Genomic DNA, 20,213 nt, shown 5'->3' on the forward strand with positions numbered 1-20,213 from the left:
TAGTAATAGTAGTAGTAGTAGTAGATGCAGCTTCAACTAAGTCCAAACAGCAATAAGACAGAAAACAAATAGGAACCTGAATTAGAATATACACACTAACAATATTTGACAAAGAACTGTCTAAACAGCCGCAATCAAAAGGCACACGTAACTGGCCATACTAACGTTCATGAATGGCTGAGGCAAGGGACAGTGACATTGCCCTATCAAGCGGGACAATGCCCTGGAGACTGACCATATACACATATGATCAGTGCCCAAGCCCCCTCTCCACCCAAGCTAGGGCCAAGGAGGGCCAGGTAGTGGCTGCTGATGACTCAGCAGATACACATGTAGACTCTCCAAACCCGTCCCCCCTTCCTTAGCTCACAAGGATGGTGAAGTTGCAGCGACCAAAAAACTAACGAGTTTGAGCGGGATTTGAACCCCAGTCTGACGTTCACCAGTCAAGGACGTTACTACATCGGCCACCTTTATAAGGTAAAAACGTTAAAATAGTGCCCAAATACTTCTCGAACAGTAGAGTCTTTAAACAGTAGTTTTTTAATTATTAGACGAAGTCAGCTCATGGACATGTGTATTGCTTGTTTGTGTTTACGCTGGACCCCATCAAACTGCAAAGTAAACAATTCATCTTCCCCCACCAGGAAAAAAAAATCATCTTTTATGATTATAACAAACAAGTCATCAGTTTTGATCTCGGGTAATCTGCACTTGCAAACGCTTTGAAATAATGAAGATAGCGTGAGTCTTTAAATTTTATTACTAGGTGCAAGTTAACTTATTAAACCAACTCGTTCCAAAATAAAAATAATTATGCAAATTTCATGTAAGCACGCGATGGGTCTATTAATAAGTTCGGTATTACCCATTAATGTATTATAAAGAAAATATAAATGCAAGCGTTCATCCACATATGCATACATCATCTCTCTCTCTCTCTCTCTCTCTCTCTCTCTCTCTCTCTCTCTCTCTCTCTCTCTCTCTCTCTCTCGTTTGTGACTGCAGTACATATTGCTGTTTCTTAATATATATATATATATATATATATATATATATATATATATATATATATATATATATATATATATATATATATATATATATATATACTGTGTGTATGTATATATATATATATATATATATATATATATATATATATATATATATATATATACTGTGTATATATATATATATATATATACTGTGTATATATATATATATATATATATATATATATATATATATATATATATATATATATATATATATATATATATAGGGTTCAGAAACCTTTTACATAATAATCCATTTCAGGCTCATCAGCAGAACATCGAATTTCCATGCAACATAAGCTATTCATATCTATCTTCAACACACCTTTTCTGTACAATACCTCTTTAACATCGTCTATTCGGTCCCTCCAAGGTCTTCATAGCTCTTTGCTATCACTTCTGAAGTTAAGACTTTTAATCATCATCCTACCATTCAATCAAACTACAAAACACACGGGAATCTGACTGGCGTGAAGCAAAATTCAATTAGAGGAAGCATATATTAATGGAAATTTGGAAGCAAACCATTCTACGGTTTTCTGTATTCATTTATCTTATTTATTTCGCCGCTCATGAATGGCAGAGGCAAGAGACAAAGCCCTAGAGACTGACCATAAATACATATGATCATCGCCCAAGTCCCCTTTCCATCCAAGCTAAGAATAAGGAGGGTCAGGCAATGGCTGCTGATGACTCAGCAGGTAGACCTGTAGGCTCCCCTAAATCTCCATTCCTTAGCTTAAAAGGATGGTGAGGTTGCAGCCACTAAAGAAACTAACGAGTTTGAGAGACTAAAGCCCCAGCCTGGCGATCACCAATCAGGGACGTTACCAAATAGGCCACCAAAACCCTTGCCAGAAATCATTGCATCCTATTTTGTGGACGAAGTACTCTTCCGTGCCATAGGTGACGCCAGAAACCTTTCGTTTTTCTTACGTTTTCAATACCAAATCTTTGAATTCTTAATTTTCTAATTTATTAAGGATCACATGACATCATACTTACGATTATTGCTTTTAACACAGTTACCATTAACACTTGGAAGTTTCGATTTCCTTCAAAGGAAAAAAAAAAAAAAAAAAAAAAAAAAAAAAAAAAAAAAAAAAAAAAAAAACCATACACGGAAAGCCATACAAGTAAGGGTAATAAAGAATTCCTTGGCCCTTGGGAATTTCCAACACGTGCGGTGGCGTGAAACACGTCATTTCATAGCATGCATTCATACGAGCGCAGTCACATAGTAACTGCTCTTTCAATACTATAATAATCAATAAATAGTTCTTTGGATCAAAGCAATTCAAGTTTACTGTAACACGTCTGATGTAAAGGTCTTACAGCGCGGATATTGCGATGGAAAATATCATCGGCGACAGAACGTCTTTGATGGTGGTAACCACAAATCTCTCAATGCTAGCGTAAGCGACCCATAAAAATGACGGCCAAATATTCAGATGAATATGCATACACACGCACACGCAACCGTTAAACCCTCCCGTCCCATCAGGACATGACTACTCCCTCTCCTTCCTACCCGCGGGAGGGAGAGAGCTAAGCGTGACCGGATATATATATATATATATATATATATATATATATATATATATATATATATATATATATATGTATATATATATATATGTATATATATATGTATATATACATATATATATATATATATATATATATATATATATATATATATATATATATATATATATATATATATATAGCCACACACTTGCACGTTCTTATGTCAGAGACATTCACTATAAATTTCACAAATGATTACTAAAACCATGGATTCCACGTCTCTTCTAATTAAGTGAAAAATCTCACTGAAACAAACTAGACTTCAATATAATATATGTAACCATATTCACGATAGGAATATTTGATAAAAAAAAACCACACGCTATCGTTTCATTTCATTTTAAAAAATTATCTAAATGTTAGCAGTAGCCTGGTCAGGATATGTGTCCAGGAAGCAGCTAAACTCTTATTTCCATTCATGACCTTTTTGTAAATTACCTTTTTGGGCTCAGGCCATGTCGTCGTGATGGAAGTTCCTTCAAAGGTAGCTTCCTAGGTATATAGTCAAATATACCTAGGAAGCTACCTTTGAAGGAACTTCCATCAGGACGACATGGCTACCTCACCAAAAAATAGATTTTTCGCTTCGCTCAAAATCCGTTTTTTTCCTTCTCTTTTCTTTACATACCAAATAAACAGAATATGAGTATTACAGCGTAAAATCTTGTTAAGACTATAAAAGAATAATAGTGGAATTCTCTTCATGAGGGTTAAATCTCCAGTTAGAAGGAAAGTATAGAATTCCCATTTAAAATTAACTCGATCCCATTATCAATTGAGAAGTGCCAGGCATACATGATTCTTAGTACTTCACATAAGCTATACTAAACTAAAACATCATGTCACCTCGAAAAATAGCCATAGAAAAAATAAGCTAGTTACGAAAACAAGTCTTCAAACTGGGATGAGGTGCAATATTCTACTGTATTACGACCATCCGCCTAAATAAAAATGGTAATATAATTTCAAAATGCTTTTAGCTGATGCATTTCCAGTTTTTTGTGACATGGGCTCCTGCTATCTAAATAGCCTATTTACCAAAGCTTAATGCCTAACATTTCAGTAAATCATGGTAGCTTTACTAAGGATTATGTTGCAAAAGAAAAATTAAGCATTGCTGCCATAGAGTACAAGAGATAAACACATATTAAAAGACATTAGAATGCAAAAATGCACTTAACAGAAACCACTCTTAAATTTGCACAACAGAACAGTCGTGCTTGCTATGCAATTGCACAAATGAAGACATTACATCTTACAATTGTTTACAACTGTGATGCTATATGCTACATTACCATACACTGCTCTGAATGTAAATTGCCAACGAAATCAAGACTCAAAAGAACTTTGTACATAAGCCAGATTAAAAATGCACTCAACAACCCCACCATGCCAGGCCCCCCCAAAAAAAAAAATTAATTAATTATGTAACTAGAGAGAGACTTTCTGAAAAGTGACATGTTGATGATTAACAAAATTCTGAATAAGATACTAAAGACGACGTTCTGAAAGTCAATGGTATCAATGATTCATAAAAACTCATAACCCATAAGTTTGTGAACATCACATATGTGTTGAATTGTGAAGGTAAAAGTGTAGATAGGGGATGGAAGAGCTAAGCAAACATACATTTTATAAATTACAAATGGTGCAGTACATGAACTATAGGAGGCAGAGTGAGTGACCTTACCGTGACACGAAATTCAATTAAAAAACAGTAACCCTTTGATAATTCAGTAGATCAGTGTGATAAGCCTCGCCAGAAAACACTTTCCATGCATACTCCCACATACATATGAAACCTCTAAATTATTCTCGCAGCATGTACTCGTAAAAGAGCCTGTTTAGAGTTGTAGAAGGTGTTTTATCTGGGCCCATAATGTACTGTACTCCTTTAAAGGATTGTCATTATTAATTAATAGGCCAAACACACTGATAAGATTGAATTTTCACATTCTCAAACATTAAGAGTAGGAGAATAAAATAAGGCTGGAAAGCACTAAAGCAACATAAGTTTCATCTGCCCCACTTCGGAATACCATCAAGGGTTACTTTAAAAGAATTACTAAAGTTGAAACAAGATTTAGAACGCATTTCTGGGAGAGGATTGGAATGCAGACGATGATGATTTGTGAAAAGTAGCTTCAAGTGTATCGTAATAACTCAAAAAAAAAAAAAAAAAAAAAAAAAAAAAAAAAAAAAAAAAAAAAAAAAAAAAAGAGAAAGTGCAAAGTTCCCAAGGAACACGACTTGTAGTACCATCAATAAGTAGCAAAATGTCAGTCTTGTAAAAACTTTCAATTAGTATGAAGAAATGCCTGGAGTTCGGTTGACATGGCCTTGTTTAAAAAATGTTTAAATGTCTCAGAGATACAAGACCAATGACATAAAAATCCTCAAAGCATCTGAAGAAGATTGACCTGATATGAAAAGGTAAAATTAATTATTTCCTCTTAATATGGCATCTCTTACGCTAAACTCACAGAAGCAGAACAACACGTAAAGATCATCCCTCAAGTCACAATACAACCATTGAAATTATCTCAATTAGACTTGCATGCTTTTGACAATAAGATGCAAGAATTACCTTTTTTATGGAATATTTTCAACACCACCAGTCACGAAAGTGACCACAAGCCTAACATTCGGAAAATCATGCTGTTGCATGGTAGCTTAAAAGGGACAGTCTTTAAGATCCATCAGGGATGTGAGTCCGAACAGGAGAATATTCAAAGCCTGATAAAAATGTGCGGTAAATGTCATGCCCAATAGGGGAGAGAGTGAGAACAGGAGATTGATCCTAAGTATAAGCATGTAAAAGAGTGCCAGCAAGAGAAATGCTCAACATCAGCAGCATGTGCACCAATTGAATAGTGGTAGTAACTTGCTAATTGGCTTAAACAAACAGGCGAGGTGACACACATAGTAGCGCATAATCTTGTAGTCTCTTTTTCTATCCTAGGTGAAGCATTGGGCAATGCTGTCTCTCCACGGAGAAAGTAACAGTAGGAGTTGAGTACAGTATATACAATATCTATCAATTGGAGTTGAAGGAATAATTGTCCAAAAAGGGTAAAAACCCCTTTTTCTTACAACCGACAGTGTTCTCCAAGTTCAAAGAATGTGTGGATCCTCTTTAGGCACTAAGAGATGAAGGTGCAATAGGTGAAGGAATAATTTGATGTTCTAATTGTATCTAATTCTACTGATGGTGTGAAACAATGTTCTAGTTTTTCAGTTAACATTGTCATTACTAATTCACATACACGAGGGAATAAGTAGCAACAGGAACGCTGTTAAACAGGACCAAGAAGTGTACATCAGCAGGTTAAACAGACACTGCCAGTCAGCTACAGTTATTGGGAATGCTACAAAATGTTTCTTCTTCTATTATATCTCTTGCACACAACGGACTGCTAATCATAACATAGAAAAAAAAAAAAAGCCATTTGGCAACACCAGGAGTACGTCTGCACTCTCTGATAGCTAAAAAATGACAAACTTATAACAAAGTTTGTATTTTTCCTAACATACAAACCCGAATTCTTTACTATAGGAGATATTCTAGTGCGAGCTGGAAAATACGGCAGAAAACCTTAACAAGGTCGTTAACGACCGGACCGGTAGTTATCCCCCAGATGGGCGTGGGGCACTGCCGGCCGGTAGCTAGTGAGTACCTTCAATCGGATTCTAGCTAGGACTATCTAGGGGGCGGCGACGGCAGGAAGATTTGAGTAAAGAATTCGGGTTTGTATGTTAGGAAAAATACAAACTCTCTTATAAGTTTGTCATTTGTTCCTACACTAAATACAAACCCTCATTTTTTACTATAGGAGACTTAGTCTTGAGGTCAGGGTGGACGAAGTATTCTCTACACCTAGAGAAGATAGTCCTCAGACTAGACTCTATAATAAACAATCTCCCATTAACTTCTCTGTAGATCCCCAAATCCAGCATGACTGAAGGTTTGTAAATACGTAGAAACCAAAGTTTCAGTATGAAGAGGGTCGGGAGCAATACCAGGACCCTTTCATACCAAGGGTTCCCCTGACCTTGAAAGGGGAACCCTCATGACAACGAGTATAACTTATACCCTGTGATAGGAGTCAAATGAGTTTCATACCTTATTTCCATTGACGAGTCCAGCCGAAACTGGTCACAGACTAGGATACCCAGAAGGGAGGAAGAAGAAAGCGCAGAAGATAGATGGATGTTCTTCTAAACCTAGTGTAACTCAGAATCCTCGAACAATGGCTACTGTCCCCTGAAAGGGCGTAAAGGTAGCTACAGCACCTGCTGACCTGCCACAATAGGTCCTATAGAAAAGGTGTTTAGAGACCTATGTGTCACATCTGATAAATAGTGAGAGGTGAATGTAGACTGGCGCTTCCAGACTCCAGCTCTTAAGACTTGGGAGACTGAGAAATTCTTCTTAAACGCCAGCGAGGCAGCCACTCCCCTAACTTGATGGGCTTTGGGTTGAGCTGCCTCAGAGTCTCCGTGAATAGCTCTCGCAATAACTTTCTTGAGCCAGAAAGAGATGGTGTTGCGAGAGATTCTCTTCTTAACCTTGTTGGTACTGAGGAAGAGATGACGGAGATGTGGTCTGAAAGGTCTGGTGCATTTCAGGTAATTCCTTAACGCCCTGACCGGGCACAGTAGCAATTTGTCAGTATCCTGAGATGCCCTGTTGAGGCTGGAAAATTGAAATTCCTTAAACCTCTCATCGGCAGACGAAGGATTCTGGGTTTTGGCCACAAAGCCTGGCACGAAGCTGAGAGAGACTTCCCCCATCCTCTAGAATGGGTGACTTCGTAGGATAGACCGTGAAGTTCACTAACCCTTTTTGCCGAGGCCAGCGCTACTAGGAAGACGGTCTTAAGGGTAAGGAAGAAATCAGAGGCCCTATTTAAGGGCTCATACGGAGGGCCCTTTAAGGAGAGTAAGACCAAGGACGCGTCCTAGGGTGGTGGTCTAGTCTCCACTGGGGGGCAGGATCTCTCAAAACCTCGAATCAACAAGGAGATCTCTTCTGAGGTGGAAAGGTCAACTCCTCTCAGTCTGCAGATGAGACTTAGGGCTGCACGATAGCCCTTAATTGCAGAGATTGACAGGTGTTTCTCCTCCCTTAGGTAAACAAGGAAGTCTGCGACTAAAGGAAGAGAGAGATCGAGTGGAGACACGTCTCGCCCTCTACACCAAGCTGCAAACACTCTCCATTTCTCTTGGTAGAGGTTTGTGGAAGATTTGCGCAGGTGCCTGGACATGTGTTTGGCCACTTTCCCTGAAAAGCCACTGCTTCTGAGGAGAGACTAGACAGCCTCCAGGCGTGAAGTTTCAGGAAGGGAATTCTCCCGTGGGGGATACGACTGTGTGGCTGCGTCAACAGACGGAGTTCTGGAGGTAAAAACCTCGGCACTTGAACCAGCAGGGAAAGGAGATCTGCGTACCACTCTTTGCTTGGCCAAGCCGGAGTTATTAGAGTTGGTTTGCAGTCCCGTGAGCTCCTGAGTTTGTTGATCACCCTTCTGAGCAGGCAAAAGGGAGGGAAGGCATAGGTGTCCAGGTTGTCCCAGGAGTGTTGGAGGGAGTCCTGGATCGCTGCCTGATGGTTTGGAACTGGGGACCCGTAGCGGGGAAGTTTCGCATTCAGAGATGTAGCGAACAGATCTATTGTGGGAGAACCCCACAAAGCTATTACTGTCTTCGCTACTCGAGGATCCAAAGACCATTCTCCACTCAGCACTTGGTGATGCCTGCTCAGCTGGTCTGCCACGATGTTTCTCCGGCCCGGAATAAACCTACCTGAAAGGGAAATGTTGTGGCTTTCTGCCCACTGGAAAATCTGGACAGCCAACAGACAGAGGTCTCTTGCCAGAGTACCCCCTTGCTTGTTGATGTATGAGACGGCTGTGGAGTTGTCGCTCATCAGAACCACCTCTCGTCCGTGTAGATCTTCTACAAAGAATTTTAGGCCTTTCCAGGCAGCTAACAATTCTAGATGGTTTATATGGAGAGACCTCTCTATCGGCGACCAAACTCCTGATGCTAATTTGGGGCCTAGGTGGGAACCCCATCCCCGTAGCGACGCGTCCGAAAAGAGTTTTAACTTTGGACTCGGGTTTTGAAGGGGAATGCCCTTTTGGGTATTCTCTCTGGACGACCACCTATGCAGGTCTTGTCGCAACAGACTTGGAACCTCCACTACCCTGAATGAGGAGTCTGACTTCTGAGACCAATGGGTCTTCAGATGCCATTGGAGACTTCTCATTCTCGATCTCCCCCCTGGGACCAGTTTTTCCAAAGAGGCGAGATGGCCCAGAAGACACTGCCACGACTTGGCTAAAGGTGGTAGTGGAGATAAGAGATGGGCGATAGATTGATCCAGTCTCCGAAGCCTGTCTTCCGACGGAAACACTCTCCTTGCTTGGGTGTTGATGGACATACCCAGGTAGGTTAAGGCTTGGGTCGGAGTTAAGCAAGACTTCTCTGCATTTACAAGGATCCCCAGATCCTTGCAAAGATTCAGAAGTCTTCTCAGATGATCCAAAGCTAGCTCCTTGGACAAGGCCAGGAGAAGCCAACCATCCAGATATCTTAGCAGACGCATCCCTTGTTTGTGCGCCCACGAGGATACGAGTTCAAAAACTTTCGTAAAGACTTGTGGGGCGGTCGAAAGGCCAAAGCACAGGACTTTGAACTCGAAGATTCGACCCTGAGCCAGGAAGCGTAGAAATTTCCGAGAAGTGCGATGGATTGGCACTTGGAAATAAGCATCTCTTAAATCTACAGATGCCACGAAGTCTCCTGGACGAACTGCTTGGGTCACGGAGGCCGCTGTCTCCATTTTGAATGGAGTCTGCTTCACGAACAGGTTCAGGGTCGAAAGGTCTATCACTGGTCTCCAACCCCCCGAGGCTTTCTCTACCAGAAAAAGGCGACAGAAAAACCCCGGGGAAGAGTTGGAGACCTCCTGAATGGCGTCTTTTAGAAGCATGCTCTGTATCTCCCGAGCTAGGGCTTGCTGTTTCCCGGGATCCCGAGGGACCTGGGAGGACGAGATCGGGGGAGGAATTAGAGGAGGAGGAGAGTCTATGAAGGGAATGCGATATCCCCAACGAAGCATCCTTATGGTCCATTGCATGGCTCCCATAGCTTTCCACCTCCTTCAACTCCCCTGCAGGTACCCCCCTACGCACTGCGAGGAGGGAGACGAGACCCTATTTTTATCTAGGGTTCCTCCCTCTGCCTTTAGCCTTGGGAGGAGCCGACTTTGCTCTGCCCATAGGCTTGGGTGTAAAAGAGGGGCGGTTGAGGTTCTTGGCTGGCAGCAGAGTTGCGACTGTTGCCTTAGGCTGTGGAGTTGGCTGCTGTTGCATTGGACGAAAGGAGGTAGCCTTTTGCATCGCAATGTCCTGCGTCTCCTTCCTCCAAGTCTCTAAGGTAGAGGAGACTGCTTGTCTAGAGAAGAGGAGAGGTTAAAGAAGATCAGAGTTCCTCAAATCCGATTTCTCAGATTTACCAATGCTCCTATGCAGTCTGGAGACTACTGATTCCCTTCTTTTGAGAATCCAGTTGCCCCACATCGTCGCGGCTGTAGCCGTTAGGAAGTCCATTGTCTTGGCCCCAGCAGCCAAGACTTCCCGCAGGGATTGCATGGAATTCTGGTTTGAGAGGTCCTCATGACTGGCAAGGTAGCCCACTGTGCCAGACCATGTGTCAAACCAAGAAAGTGCCTCTAGAAGAGACATTGACGCTGATTCCATTGTCGAGGCTTCTGCTGCGGTAAAGGAGACTGAAAGGGAAGAGAGTCTCTCTGCAGAGCAGCCAGGTGTAAGCCTTGTTGTGAGGGGGTCTATTGTCAGAGGAGAAGGATTAGCATCCCTGACCTTGTAAAAGCGCCTTTGCCTCGAGAAAGGAAACTGCAGTAATTTGTGGGATCCTTGAGACTTCAAGGAATTCACCTCCCCCGAGACCGCCTGCGAGACCTTCCTCAGACGGCCTGCAGTGTGAATAGACCAGGGAAGTTCGATTCTGGTCTTAGGGTTTGGTGGAGGGCGACATAGTCTGTCTAATGCTGGAGCGTCGGTATGACGAGGCGACAGGTGTAAATCTCCGAGACCTGAGATGTTACACATCGTTCTTAGAGCTCTCAAATAGGCGGACTCTAACTCTTTTGACAGTTGTTCCTCCAAGGAATCATCAGGCCGCGCTAATTCCTCGTGAGGGAGGGCGGTTGAAGCCCGAATGTCTGAAGGCAATGGCGAGGTAGCACACTCCATTGCCGACAAGACAGAGGAAGGCTGAGCGCTGGTTGATGGCACCGCGCGCAAAGGATCCTGCCTGGAAGTTGAAGGTTTAGGCGAAGGCGACCGAACTAACGGTACTGTCTCAATAAGAGAGTGGGTTGAACGGCGGCCTTGCCTTTCCCCTCTGTTCTCAGCCGAGGAGGAGAAGGGCTGAACCCCTGGGTCTTCTTCCGCAGTTCTCGCAAAACCCATATTTCGTAATTCATCAGAAAATACGGGAATGGGTGCTGATCTGTCTGAAACGCGAGGGCGCGGCGAAAAACATTCGCGCGGATATTATTATTATTATTATTATTATTTGCTAAGCTACAACCCTAGTTGGAAAAGCAGAACGCTATAAGCCCAGGAGCCCCAATAGGGAAACTAGCCCAGTAAGGAAAGGAAAGAAGGAAAAATAAAATATTTTTAGAAGAGTAACAACATTAAAATAGATATTTCCTATATAAACTATGAAAACTTTAACAAAACAAGAGAAAGAGAAATCAGATAGAATAGTGTGCCTGATTGTACCCTCAAGCAAGAGAACTCTAACCCAAGATAGTGGAAGACCATGGTACAGAGGCTATGGCACTAACCCAAGACTGGAGAACAATGGTTTGATTTTGGAGTGTCCTTCTCCTAGAAGAGCTGCTTACCATAGCTAAAGAGTCTCTTCTACCCTTATCAAGAGGAAAGTAGCCACAGAACAAATACAGTGCAGTAGTTAACCCCTTGAGCGAAGAAGAATTGTTTAGTAACCTCAGTGTTGTCAGGTGTGTGAGGACAGAGGAGAATCTGTTAATAATAGGCCAGACTATTCGGCGTATGTGTAGGCAAAGAGAAAGAACCGTAACCAAAGAGAAGGATCCAATGTAGTACTGTCTGGCCAGTCAAAGGACCCCATAACTCTCTGGCGGTAGTATTTCAACGGGCGGCTGGTGCCTTGGAAGTTTGACGCACGGGAGTGCTCTCTCTCTGAAGATACCAAGCGACGGCGAGAAGTGTTCTCTCTCGCTTGCGCAGCGCGAGCTGAACTCCTTGTGAATAAATGTGAAGGAGAGGAATCGCGCTCAGAGAGTTCACTTTGGTTGGTTGCGCTCCGGGCGCGATCAGACTTAACCTCGCCCCGACGGGAGCGCTTATTGCGCTTGAGAGAATACTCTCGTGAAGAAGAGCGCGAACGTCTTGTAGAGCTCTTCTTCTTATAGCGCTTACATGATTCCCCGCGAGAGGAAGACGATCGCGAGGCAGAGCGATAGCGCGAGGAAGTATTCCTCTTATGTTTGTGACGCGAGCGCTTATCACTTCTCGGCGAGACATTTCGTGACGAGATAGAAGGCGAGGAAGAACGAGAGCGATAACATCTCTTCCTATGTCGCCTCTCTCTCCGACGAGAACGTCTTGGCGACGGAGAGCGAGCTCTCCTTTTCCTCTTCTCTCTCTCTCTCTCTCCTATCCTCTAAGGACGAAGGCGACGAGGACGAGGAGGAGGAGGAGGAGGAGGAGGAGGAGGAGGAGGAATCGTGATGAACACGCTTGAGACGTTGTTTCGTAGTAACGCAAGCGAGGGGCGAAGTAGGCTCCGCAGGAGCTGACGTCATTACCTCCGCTGACACTTCAGCAGCCGCCGATTGAGCTGATGGGATATCGGCGAGGCCCGGACCCCCTGAGGGATCCAAAACAGAAGGGACCTGAGGTAACACTGTGCCTGCGAGGAACTGGTTCCACACCTCCACCGAAGGAGAACCAGGAAGTCCAAGGGCCGGCCATACTGTTCGCACGTTATCTGGAAGAAAAGCGGTAGTAGAATTATTTCCGATAACGGAAGAAATTATCCCACCGGGGGAGGTCACTTGATACTCCTGACCCGGGGGAATGGGTGTTAAATCAATGGTGCCGCTCTTCCTTGACTTCCCCCCGGAGGAAGGAGGCAAGGAAGAATCTGAAGGAAGAGATCGAGAGACCGAAGAAGAGGCCCAACACTCCTTACCTTTCGACGGTGAACCTAGAGGTAATGAGTCCTTCTTAGATTTCTTCTTCTTCCTCTTCATGAACTTATCCCACTGTGTAGGCGACCATTCCTTACATACTTGGCAGGGGGAGTCTTCAGCACACCTATGACCCCTGCATGAAGGGCATAGGGAATGAGGATCCACCTCCGGCGGTTACATAAATGTGCCACAAGCTTTTGGGGGAATCCCAGGACACTTCCTCAAATTAGAGGACATCACATCTAATTAAAGAGAAAGAGAAAAAGTTAATGAAAAAAAACACAATTAAAGAAAGGCTAGTCTGCCAGTCAAACACAACTTAGCAGAGGTGTTACCACTGCGACGGCTAGAATTCAATTGAGGGTACTCAGTAGCTACCGGCCGGCAGTCCCTCACCCCCATCTGGGGGATAACTACCGGTCCAGTCGTTAACGACCTTGTTAAGGTTTTCTGCCGTATTTTCAACCTCGCGCTAGAATATCTCCTATAGTAACGAATGAGGGTTTGTATTTAGTGTAGGAACAAAAGGTGGCTCTTCAGTGTCCATGGGGTGAGGGGGTTCCCCACCACCTGCCAGTAACTACCAACAAATTGTAAATTTTAACAGTTCCAGGTGAGTTGAAAGCATACTCCAATTAAAATATGTGGGTTTGTATCCATATAAGAACTTGTCCCTTTTCAAGTGTTGCAATTGAAGCCTCTATGTCACTACAAGTGCCAAGTGTAGCTAGAGATTTGTAATAAACATGAATTATGGGAGTCATGGTATTGTGTTAGGTATGAAGACAAAACAGTCAACCCTCACTCTTCAGAGTGGTTAGATAACAGACACAGGCACAAAGAACGAGAATCTGTGACTACTTGCTGTCCTAGGTTGGGATAACTCCTAACCCTACCAATTCACTGCCCATTGCCTAAGCGCGGTCGAGTAACACATTAGGTACCGCCTAATATTTTTTTTAGTTGCTTTCTATCACAGTATAGGTAATTTGTACTTGAATGAAGACATTTCAGGAAGTGTACAGTACACGTACCCTTGACACAGTATGGCTACAGTGCAGTATGTAACACTACAGTAGTCATTTGGACACTTATAACAACAAAACAGTGTTGTTCCTATCTAATACTGCATTCACTGTTGTTCTTATCTAATACAGCATTCACTGTTGTTCTTATCTAATACAGCATTCACTAATACTGTAGTGTATACTGTATATATTACTGTAATATATGTTCAGTACTATCACTAGAGTACAGCTTAACTATACAGTATTGTAAGTGTTCCCATGTTTCAGTTCGGAGAACTCGCATTGTTTGACAACTCACCGCACACATAGCCTACACTCACATATTGTAGGGTACAGTAGTAATTTACGCACAGTACTGTACAGTATAGTTAATAAAAAATTATATACATTACTGTAATATTGTACAGTACAATATGTACATGAAGATGATGTATTTAAGGTTAACTAAGTGTACATATCTTATACAAAGACCATTAACGATTTTCTTATGAAGTTTTACGCAGTCTTGAATCATGACGCAACTCCTAATGTGTTGTCTCTTGCATAGTACTGTAGGGAAATACACATCTATAGTACATTACCGGTAAATAAAAACACTGTACAGGAGTACTGTATGTACAGTAGGTGTCAAAAGTGATGCTACAAATTTCAGAGGATTTCATTTGAAATTCCCTAACAGACAACTTCAACATGTAGATCAAATCTTATTTTTTCTTACAATAAAAGCTCTATGAAGCAAAATGAAGCTGACATATGGTGCACAAATATCAAATGATGATATTTATAACAATCATATGAAAAAAATTATGGTAATAGTAATTATTTCAATGTATAGTAATTACTCCAAACTATAGAGATGATACAATTTGAGTTCAACACAGGATTACCAACATTAATTCTAATAGCCAGGCCTTCTCCATCATAAGACTCAATACTACGCAGTACTCAAGAAGTTTTATTCCAGCTGTTACCAAGTTGTGGAATGATCTTCCTAATCGGGTTGTTGAATCAGTAGAACTTCAAAAGTTCAAAGTTGGAGCAAATGCTTTTTTGTTGACCAGGCGGACATGAGTCTTTTTATAGTTTATATATGACATATTTGTTGTTGACGTTGTTAATAGTTTATATATGATATATCTCTTTTGACATTACTTTTTTTGAATTATTTATTGTTAATTTGTTCTCTTCATTTATTTATTTCCTTTCCTCACTGGGCTATTTTTCCCTGTTGGAGCCCCTGGGCTTATAGCATCTTGCTTTTCCAATTAGGGTTGTAGCTTGGATAATAATAATAATAATAATAATAATAATAATAACTATGTATACTTCGCACAATGTGGAAACAAAAATGTAATATCAAGCGAAATCGCATAGAATAAACCTGCAAAAAGCAAAGGTGGACGGTTTGCAAATACCATGAAATATAACGTGGCCACAGCTCAGCGTAACGTTGCAACATAAACACTGGCTATGAGAGTGACAAACACAGAGGCATACCCAAGGCCTGTTACATGTACATATCTAAAAATACTCACTGATACTGAACTGTACATCACTGCAATATATGTAGGCTACAGTACTGCAGTATCACTACAGTAGGCCTTCAGCTCAATTAGCTAAGGTAACACTCGTAAGTGATCACTGTTTTCCTAAAAATCTATATTTTTTGTGTGTATACTGTACCACCATTTTCCCCACTGAATGTATGTGTTTTCTATTTTCATAAATATAATTCTGCAGTATTTCTTTTACCATTTTTCACTGTTACTGTGTGACAGAGAGACACACACACATATATTCACATAAAATGGAGTAGTGTGGATTTCTTTTTTGTATTTGAAATCTAATGATGAGCGATGTAAAGTAAGAATTGTTATTACAAGTGATAGCTGTGCTACCTACCACAGCTTGGAAGATTATAGTTATTTGCATTATATAGCTTAAAAATCTGACTATTTTGAGAACGGGCACTACCCTACCAACATAGCTGTATGATAGATATAAGTAGAACAGCCTTCCATTCGAATAGAATAATCTTCATCATTTCTTATCAAAGGTTGCTTGAATGTATTGTCTATAGAGTTCAGATTCTTAGAAAGTTAATCATCAATCTTTACAGTAAGTAAATTCTGATAATGAAAATGACTGTGCCATCCAAAGCCTATCCAAGTGAGGTGAGCTTATCTATGTTAAAGATGACATGGCCAGGTAAGATCATTTACCCGATGTCATATTAGGCAGGATGCGGCCCCTTAGGTTAGGTTAGATAAGATGTACCAACTAAAGTTAGGTTAGCTTACATTACTGAAGGATCTCATCAAGTATTTTACTCTATTTATTATACATTAGAAGAATTTAGGTTAAAGAAGTCCTTTCTCATCCGGTCAGGTATGACCTGGGATCCTGTTATAGATTAGATTGGGACGTTAAGCCAAGATTAATCGCTGCATTGCAAGTGATGACTTATGGCACTCATGGTTAGTTTAGGGTAATAGATAGCCTACAATAAGGACCCATGATCATGATTAAGCCCAGAGAACCCCTCTGCACTATCCTTTTGGAATGAATCATACAAGGGTAGTATATTGTTCCCCTTTACAACAAGCCAAATACTGTCTCTACCACTTTTCTGGAAGATAAGGCTAACAATGATAACAAGTGGGTAGACAGGTAAGACCTGCTGCTTTAAGAGAGGTTACATAGGATATAGCTCCCTATGTTGGGGTCGAGTTTGGAATGCTGCATTAATAGTTATCCCCGTTTCCCTCGTTATACTAGTACCCAAGGTTAGGTTGAGTTGGGTAAATAATTTACCCTTATATCAGATCAAGAAATCCTATGATCCTAAGTCAGAATGGACTTGGCTTCTAAGGATAGGTTTAGAAACAATAAATCCATGAATTACGATTAATAACTTGAGGTATCCTAAGGTTGTTCGGTTGTGGTGGGCAAAAAATGACCGTACATTAGTTTGGGAGGTTCCCACAGAATAAAAATTTCCTTATTTAATTAACTCTCTTTAGTTTTCCTAATCTAAAAACTGGTATCCCCAAAAAATTTTCAAAAATTATTATTAGTAAGGGATAACAGTAAGTTAATGAAGCATTGTAGATGAAAAAGAATGACAAAATCATTTGAAAAAAGTATTGGGAAGCTAATAAACTTGTTAACATTTATTCACACATGCATTAATATACATATATATATATATATATATATATATATATATATATATATATATATATATATATATATATATATACGTATATATATAATATATATATATATATATATATATATATATATATATATATATACATACATATATATAAATATATATATAGTATATATATATATGTATATATATATATATATATATATATATATATATATATATATATATATATATATATATATGTATATATGTGTATGTATATATATATATATATATATATATATATATATATATATATACAGTATATATATGTATATATATATATATATATATATATATATATATATATATATATATATATATATACAGTATATATATGTATATATATATATATATATATATATATATATATATATATATATATAGTATATATATATATATATATGTATATATATATATATATATATATATGTATATATATATATATATATATATATATATATATATATATATATATATATATATATACAGTATATATATATATATATATATATATATATATATATATATATATATATATATATGTATATATATATATATATATATATATATATATATATATATATATATATATATATATATATATATACAGTATATATATATATATATATATATATATATATATATATATATATATATATATATATATATATATAAAAGATTCGACCACGAAAAAGGTAGAAATTCCTATTTGACACGATATTTGACTGAATCCCATCATATACGTATAACCATAATAATTTATATACTCATACAGTGTATCAAGACCTATAGACCTTGCAGTATATGGTGTTTGTATTTGACACACTCGGATGAATATTCAACCTAATAGGACATGTTTACCTTTGTAAATTATCAATCAGCAAAATATGTTCTCCTATGGTCATCTTCAAGCAAATGCCATGAATCAATTGCTGTTATCTATATGAAATGACATATATTAGTAATTTACATGATTTTTATAGGTTGTAATAATTGAACATTTAGAAGCGTTCACGTCTTGAACTCTTGATAGTTTATTTCAGCTTTAAACCCCATTAGTTCTATAAAGCATGTAAAGTCTGACACTGGCCAGTACATCATATGATCCTAATAGATTTAAAATACAAGAATGCAAAAGCAAATTACGTGGTTTAATACTAAAAGGTGACTTAAACTTTGTAAAGGTTGCATTTATTAAAACGATTAATAATGTCGGTTAGCCTAAGCCCGAAGAATAACATACTGTCGTAAACTGAAAAATTCAGAAACAAAAGGAATAACAGTATGCACATTAACAAACAGAAGATATACATAATCAGGTGTACGGAAATATATATAAATATAGGTTGAGCAACTGTAACTTATTAACTCTCAAGTACTTACAAATCCTGCCTAGGCTAGGTGTTTGACTGCCGTGACTTCATTCCATCAATCGAATTCAAGAGATTCCTCTTGACTTTGAAACTTACACTATCTAGGGACACGTCGTTTTCAGTCGTGAACTATTGTTTTTTGAATTTCGTCTTCAGTGAGTTTTGAAAAAACTTCTTTTTCGGTGATAATTGAAACCACAAAATTACGAACAATCACATTCTCAAAGTAAACAAGACAATCAGTGTTGCCAGTTGGCTTAGTGTAAATATCCCTAAAACTCATGATACAAAAATTCCCAAAACAACCCAACAATTCCCTTTTTCACAAATATATTTTCTTCTGGTCACGTAGGGTTTAGTAATATAGAAATTATTCATTATACTGTATATAATTGCAAGCAAACTAATTGCAACAATATAAAAGTTTAAAAATCCCTAAAACTCATGATACAAAAATTCCCAAAAGAACCCAACAATTCCCTTTTTTCACAAATATATTTTTTTCTGGTCACGTAGGGTTTATTAATATAGAAATTATTCATTATACTGCATATAAATGCAAGCAAACTAATTGCAACAATATAAAAGTTTAAAAATTCCTAAAACTCATGATACAAAAATTCCCAAAAGAACCCAACAATTCCCTTTTTCACAAATATATTTTCTTCTGGTCACGTAGGGTTTAGTAATATAGAAATTATTCATTATACTGCATATAATTGCAAGTAAACTAATTGCCACAACATGAAGGTTTACTCATCTTCATAGAAATTCGTACATAATATTCCCATCAGACACCCAAAATTCCCTGGTCACGTAGGGTTTAGTAATATAGAAATAATTCATTATACTGCATATAATTGCAAGCAAACTAATTGCAACAATATAAAATTTTACTCGCCTTTCTTCTTCATAAAAATGCGTACATAATATTCCCATCAGACACCCAAAATTCCCAAATCTAGGGATAAATTCCCATATATGGCAACACTGAATTAGACAATTATAGTTATACTGCAACAGTGTGCAACTTCTCCAAGTGGTGACTGGCATCAATCTCTAAAGGCTCAACGTTGTGAATACTCATTATAAGTGTAATGAATAAATTGCCCCAGTTTCACTAAATTTATAATAGAATATCGTCTTGAAGGTCTTGCCGTGCCAATCAACGCTGATGTCAATGGATAAGGTAATGTCTATTTATAGTTTTAAATGTAAGTTTTTTTTTTTTTTCTTTTGTGAATCTATTTGATTGGAAGATAGTGTTTACAGCCAAAGCCTTATTTTTGTCAGCCTTTGGCATGAGAAACATTCTTTTGGATTTAGGTTTTCGATTTATTTGTTATTTAGTCAATTATATGATCCTCTCCCAATTTCTCTCCAAATATATGAATCATATTTTTTTCTATAAGGTATAATATACTATGGTTGCGCTTCCCTAGGCCTAGGAATTAAACCTGTCGCCTACGTTAAACGTTTCTTGGAACCAAATATTTTTCTAGTAAAATTCTGTAATCTACGATTATGTAAACAAAATAGCTCAATAGTTGACCTATAAAGCTAGTCGATTTGCAAAATATATAAGGAAAACGAAATCCAACAATATGTAAGCAAATTGAAAGGCGCTGCCTTCATGGCCAATGAATACACCCTAAGGTACATTAACCACCC

At 38.8% G+C, this 20,213-nt stretch overlaps 1 protein-coding gene across 1 annotated transcript in view; it reads right to left on the reverse strand.

Moving 5' to 3' along the window:
• LOC137632332 (WD repeat domain phosphoinositide-interacting protein 4-like) overlaps window positions 1-18,693 on the reverse strand; it is a 336,255-nt gene extending 317,562 nt beyond the window's left edge. Inside the window, exon 1 of the mRNA XM_068364264.1 lies at window positions 18,553-18,693. The gene's annotated coding sequence lies outside the window, so the exon portion shown is untranslated. The remainder of the gene's footprint in view (window positions 1-18,552) is intronic.
• Window positions 18,694-20,213: the final 1,520 nt, after the last annotated feature.

This window comes from Palaemon carinicauda, chromosome 41 (genome assembly GCF_036898095.1).
Source record: "Palaemon carinicauda isolate YSFRI2023 chromosome 41, ASM3689809v2, whole genome shotgun sequence".
Taxonomy (NCBI): Eukaryota; Metazoa; Arthropoda; class Malacostraca; order Decapoda; family Palaemonidae; genus Palaemon; species Palaemon carinicauda.